Raw genomic sequence first — 6,000 nt, 5'->3', positions numbered from 1 at the left:
AAGATAGAGCTATTATTTTAGCGACTGAAAAGAAAGTGCATAGAAGCAGAGACATTGCTCCATATCAAGCATGTAACAGTTTTATTTCTGTTCTGAAAAATTATTATTGAGGAAGAAAGTTTTTACACATCCCTTCCAAGCAGGTTTATTGGTGTGTGTTTTTTAAGGATTGTTATAAAAATAAAACCTGGTCACAATTTAGTACATAATTACATAATGCAGATTTTAAAATATTCTAAACATATGAGTCTATGAACTCAAGATTTATAGGGATTAGTGCTACCAATTTGCGTTAAATCCGTGTTTATTAATGTGATCCTAATTTTATTCTGGACAATTGTGTTGCCTTTTGGAACATTCATTTAAGACAATAAAGAACTCAACGGGGGTGCCGAAATCGGTTTGGCTCAGTGGATAGAGCATCGGCCTGCGGACTGAAGGGTCCCAGGTTCGATTCCGGTCAAGGGCATGTACCTTGGTTGCGGGCATATCCCCAGTAGGAGATGTGCAGGAGGCAGCTGATTGATGTTTCTCTCTCATCGATGTTTCTAGCTCTCTATCTCTCTCCCTTCCTCTCTGTAAAAAATCAATAAAATATATTTTTTAAAAAAGAACTCAATGGGGGGATAAGGACACATATGTAATTCCTTAATCAATAAAGAAAAAATAAAATAAAAATAAAATATACATATTCTGGCTTAAAAAAATAAAATAAAGAACTGATTTACTCAGCCAATTAAATATTAAGAAGTGTGATATCAGGCAACAATAAATAATATTTTAAAAGACAGAAATGGACCGAAGGTAGATTTTTAGAACAAGAGATGTTAATTTATTTCATGTTTATTTCCTGTTACTGGATGTAGCACAGACTTCTCTATCCCTCGTCTTGTCCTTATTTAACTAGAGAACCCCTTAACTGTAAATCTGAAAAAGACCTTGCAGAGACCATTTGATTTCCTTCTCTGCCTTCATCAAGGAGAAAACCAAACCCTCCAGGCAATTCACTCCTGTTCCTCTTGAACACCTCCAGGGATAGAGACAACCTTTTTTGATAAAAGGAAACCTGTTTTGGTACCAAGCTACAGTAACGGTTACACGAGTTACCTGTGATTCCTAACTAAGGCAGTCTACTTTACACATGCAGCATCCCCTAATTCTCACAAAAGCCTTACAAATTAGTTATTTACTAAGTCTATTTTATGAGAAGCCCAGGCCAGAGAGAGTAATTTAGCCAAGGTCATACTTCTGGTAAGCGGCTCATCCAGGATTCATACCCAAATTATTTCTTTCATTAACTCAGCTGCTTCTCCAAAGGCGGTGTATGTATTTATCGACATAAAGGGAAGTAATAAAATCAATGAACATAACCTTAAACTTACATGTTTCAGGAAAAGAGTTTCCTTGGACAATGAAAATTATTGATGAAATAACCACACTAGATACCTGTTATTAAAAGAATATCCCATGTTAAATAATTCAGAACCTCCAATCCGGCCTCTTTTAAATCATACGTCTCTGTGTGAATAAACTGACTACAAATTCCCTAGACTTCTTTGTTATCAGTATAGCAAACACACACACACACACACACACACACACACACACACACACGCCTTGTAGGGGTAAAGTTCCAGTATTTTCTTGGGCTTCAGTTTTGAGACTTCCAGATTCTCAGATGTGTGTGTGAGAGAGACTAAGGAAAAGAATAGCTGAATCACATCTAAAAGCAAATTGCCCCAATTAAAAATCTATAATAAAAAGTGAAGACAATTGGGCATTCCATCAGCCTTTTAACCTCAACGGCTCTTCTCCCCAAGCGAACCCAACCTACTTCCAACGCACACCCCCAAACTAGGTAATAAACTCGAAAGCTGGAGGTAGAAGGGTCGACGGCTTGGCCCAGGGTCGGCTTTATTCCGAAGCCTATCGGGGCCCCGGACTCCACGGATGCTAGAGGGTCCCGCTGTTGGTGGGCGCAACTGGGGAGAGCGTTGTTTATCGGCAAGAACAGGGCGGGGAGTTCGTCATGGGCCCGAACAATCACACCAGGGTCTAGGGGAAGAGAACCGAGAGACTATTTCGAAGGTTACAGAGGCGCGCAGGGCGCGAGAAGCAGCGGCTCGTGCGCCAACTCGCTCACCGGCTCCAGGGTACCGCCGGCTCAGCGGAAGCAGCGCTGCCCGGAGCCCGGCTCAGGCCGGCGCATGCGCCGCAGCTCCGCCTCCTCTCCCGCCCCCCTCCTTCCCGACGGGTCTGGGGCGGCGGCGGCAGCGGCGGCGGCGCGGTGACGTCAGGGCGTTGGGGCAGCTCCTGTGACAGACGGAGCTAGAGCGGCGGGGCGGCGGCGGCGGCGGCGTCTGGCGGCCGAGATAGCGAGTGAGCGAGCGAACGAGTAGCGACCCCGGGGTCTAGGGAGCGAAAAAGAGAAGAAGGGGAGCGCTCGGGCGCGAGCGAGAGAAACCGCGAGCGCCGGGCCTGGGTTCGCGCCCCGGAACGGCTGAGGAGCTGCCGCTCCCCTCCCCCTCCCCGGGCCCGGGCCCAGCGCGCCATCCTCCCCTCCCTCCTCCCCTCCTTCCCTCCTTCCTCCTTTCCTCTCCCCCTCCCCCTCCCCGGTGGATGGGAGTGAAGGACGGAAGAGTGCGCCTGCGGAGGCGGCGGTGCAGCGCTCGGGTAAGGCGACGAGGGTCTCCGCCCTTCTCTCTGTCTTCTCCGCTGCGCTCGGGCGGCTGCGGGCCGAGCCCGGCGGCCTGACGATGTGGCTGCGCCGGTCCCCTCCCTCCCATTCTCCCCTCCCCCTGCCGCCGCCTCCTTCTTCTTCTCTCCTCGCTCTCAAAATGGCGGCCGCGGCGGCCGTTGAGTGAGACACTCGAGAGGAGGGGGAACAGGCCGGGGAGGGCGCTGCCCTCGCTCCCCTCCTCCCCGACCCGGGTCCTGGGGTGCCCGGCCGCCGCCGCTCCACCCGCGGCCCTCCCCGGGAAGGGATCGCGCTCCTCCCTCGGTGACTTAGCAAGAAAAGTATTCTTGGGTAGGAAGGGCGTGGAGAGCAGGTCGCCCTCGGATCCTGGAGAAAGGGTTCGGCCCTCGTGTCCCCGGCCACGGAGGGCCCACCCCGTTTTCCCCACGCCACCCGCGGTGGGCGGCGGGGAGGGGCGCGGCACCCACCGGCTTCCCGGGAGCCGCGTCCCCACCTGTCCTCGGGATGGGGTCGGGGATGGCCAGCCCCTTCCCTGGCCTCCCGGTGCCGTGGTCCAGCCTCTGCATCCACTGAGGAGACAGCGGCCCGACCCACCGAACCATCTGCAGCATCCACCCACCACATCGGGCAGGATTTTTTTTTTTCTTTTTTCCTGCCACTGGCTCCTGAAACGGGAGTTGCCTTTTGACGTGGTAACCCTGAGCTTCGAGGCCCTCAGCTAGTCCCCGTCCCCCGGCCTCCCCATCCCTTGAGCGAATAGCAGTGCCTTCTTCCTTAGCCTCCCGGTGAGAAATGCCCAAGAGGCGGTGGGCACATTTTCACTCTGTCTCTAAGCCTTCGAGTGGCGAGGAGGAGGAGGAGGAGGAGGAGGAGGTTTCCAGGATCTGAGAGGAGAGAGCAAGGTGCCTCGGCTTTATTTGTTGTTTTGCCTTTCTCGGTGACTTAGCAAGAAACTCCTTGGGAGGAGGGCAGGAGGTTTTTCTCTTGGGGTTGGGATTTGGGTCCCATTTATATCCGTGGGTTAAGAAACTGTACTTTTTTAAGAGAAGCACCAGATTTGTTGTCTCGTTCTCAATGGGCGATGTCATGCCAAGGTCTCCCCCTCCCCCGTAAGAGGCAATCGGGAGAGAATAAAGATATTACTGTTATTCCGACCGCTGCTTAAACACACAATCCTCGAGATTCATCACGTTTTAAAGGCTAACCCAAGAATGCGTGCCATTTTGGGGAATTATATTTTTGATGGGAGGTGGATTGTTTTGTGTGATGATTTTTTTTCATTTTGAGGCTAGGGCAGAGGAGACAGTGCTTGGGCCTTTCATACCAGTAATGTCATCCCTCCCCATTTGTCACAGTAGTATTTGCTTAATTTTTATATTTTTATTTATTTATTTTATAGCGGGGCTTGATTGCTGCAGGGTCCAGCCTCTTAATCAGGAACATTTCCTGCTTGTGTATGTTGGTGGTGATATGTTGAATATATAAAAAAGCTTTTACTTAAATTCTGATTTGGACCTAAGGCATTAGCTAGCTTTTAATCTCATGGGGATCTTTCAGGACACAGTTTTGAAAAAATAATTGGCAGTTGCAAATTGCAGTTTTTATTAAAGCAAAAGAGCAATTTGTATTTAGGGAGATTTATTCTTTCATGTTCTATTATACATTGTTTGGATTGTTGAGAAGGGGAGGATCTAAAACAAGTTTGAAGCTGTTATTTTTAAAATAAATAATTAAGAGACTAGAACCCAAATTTTCACAAAATATTTCTGTATATATTGATTTTGACGGAGCTAGCCCTATTTTGGCACCCTCCTGCCCCCTTTTTAAAAAACGGGCTAATATTTGTGGAGGCTATGAACAGCCATTGAGCCTAGGAGACTGGGTGGAGTAAGAGAGCAGAAGCTGTGAAATGCTAGATTTAGGTTGCCCTTTCATAGCATTTTGTTTCTGGCTTATGTTTCTAAGGTTATTTGGTACTAATTTATGCTACCACAAAGGCATTTCTCTGTAGTAAATCTTAAAATCCCATGATTTTAGTTTCCACCTTTTTGGCAAGGTGGGAATTGAATAATTGAGGTAAAAAGCAGTGTCCTTGCTCTAAAGCAGGCACTTATTGTCTCTAAAGCAGGCACTTATTGTCTGTATGTGTCTATATATATATATATCTCCTTATTAATGTTTTTATTGTTTTAGTTAAGTAAGTATAAATTAATGAATGCCAGAAATATTTGGCAAGAATTAGTGGAAATATTGCAGAAATCTAATAAGAATACTACAGATGTTTTCTTTTACTTTAGTTTGCATTAAAACAGTAAAGCTGTGATTTTAAAAAAATAATGTAAAAAAGGATAAGATAATTAGTGTTAAAGGCTCTTGTGTTGTCCCCTTGAAAGGGTCCTTTCTGTAAGATACTACCATTAGAGAGGGTAGGTTACCTTAATATTTTGTATCAAGCATTCCTATGAATATACATCTTCAAAAGAATGTCAAATTAATGAGGTAATTGTGATTTTGGTGAGCCTTATAACTGTCAGTGTGTGTTATATTTTTATGCTTTTGTTACTTTTAATGTGATTAGAAAGTAGGAGAGTTCATATAGTGAGGAATGAGTAAGGTTAAGAATGGCAAATCACTGTTAAATGTCTGACATATCCCTATCCCTAGTATTTATAGTTATAAAAGTGCATCAAGAGCAGTTTTTTTTTTGGTAGATTATTAGTGTATCTGATATTTGTGGAAACTTTTGCTTAATGTGATCCATTTTTAAAATTCTTCATAATCCTATATTCATAAACTTTTAATTGGGATAGATTTCATTTTTTTTTTTATATTTTATTGATTTTTTACAGAGAGGAAGGGAGAGAGATAGAGAGTTAGAAACATGTATCGTCATTTTTTGTTTTCAGCTGCCTCCTGCACATCTCCCACTGGGGATGTGCCCACAACCCAGATACATGCCCTTGACCGGACTGAATTACATATATAAAAAAGAAGGCCGACGCTCCATCCACTGAGCCAAACCGGTTTCGGCTAGATTTCATTTTTTAATAGAATTACTTATTGTCTGTTTCTCCAGATAAAGTAACTCTAGTATATAAGAGATTTGGATATGTATCGTCATTTTTTGTTTTCTAGCTAGAACAACCATATTTCATAGTCTGTATTTTAGTCTTGTTCTCATCATATCATGTTTCATATGTACTGAATTACATATATAAAAAAGACAAACTATATATCAACTATATATGACTACTTTTTGTTTACATGTGGTTCGTATTATTCATAATTTATCTTTTTTTTTC

General features: G+C 44.9%; 1 protein-coding gene and 1 pseudogene across 1 annotated transcript in view; one reads left to right on the top strand and one right to left on the bottom strand.

Annotated features, from left to right (window-relative positions):
- LOC102418907 overlaps window positions 1-6,000 on the bottom strand; it is a 34,015-nt pseudogene that overhangs the window by 18,670 nt on the left and 9,345 nt on the right.
- Window positions 2,330-6,000, top strand: part of PAFAH1B1 (platelet activating factor acetylhydrolase 1b regulatory subunit 1) — a 67,654-nt gene continuing 63,983 nt past the window's right edge. Inside the window, exon 1 of the mRNA XM_006099163.3 lies at window positions 2,330-2,673. The gene's annotated coding sequence lies outside the window, so the exon portion shown is untranslated. The remainder of the gene's footprint in view (window positions 2,674-6,000) is intronic.

Source organism: Myotis lucifugus, unplaced genomic scaffold, assembly GCF_000147115.1.
Source record: "Myotis lucifugus unplaced genomic scaffold, Myoluc2.0 scaffold_262, whole genome shotgun sequence".
In the NCBI taxonomy this organism is placed as follows: domain Eukaryota; kingdom Metazoa; phylum Chordata; class Mammalia; order Chiroptera; family Vespertilionidae; genus Myotis; species Myotis lucifugus.
This window is presented reverse-complemented; position numbering and strand designations above follow the sequence as displayed.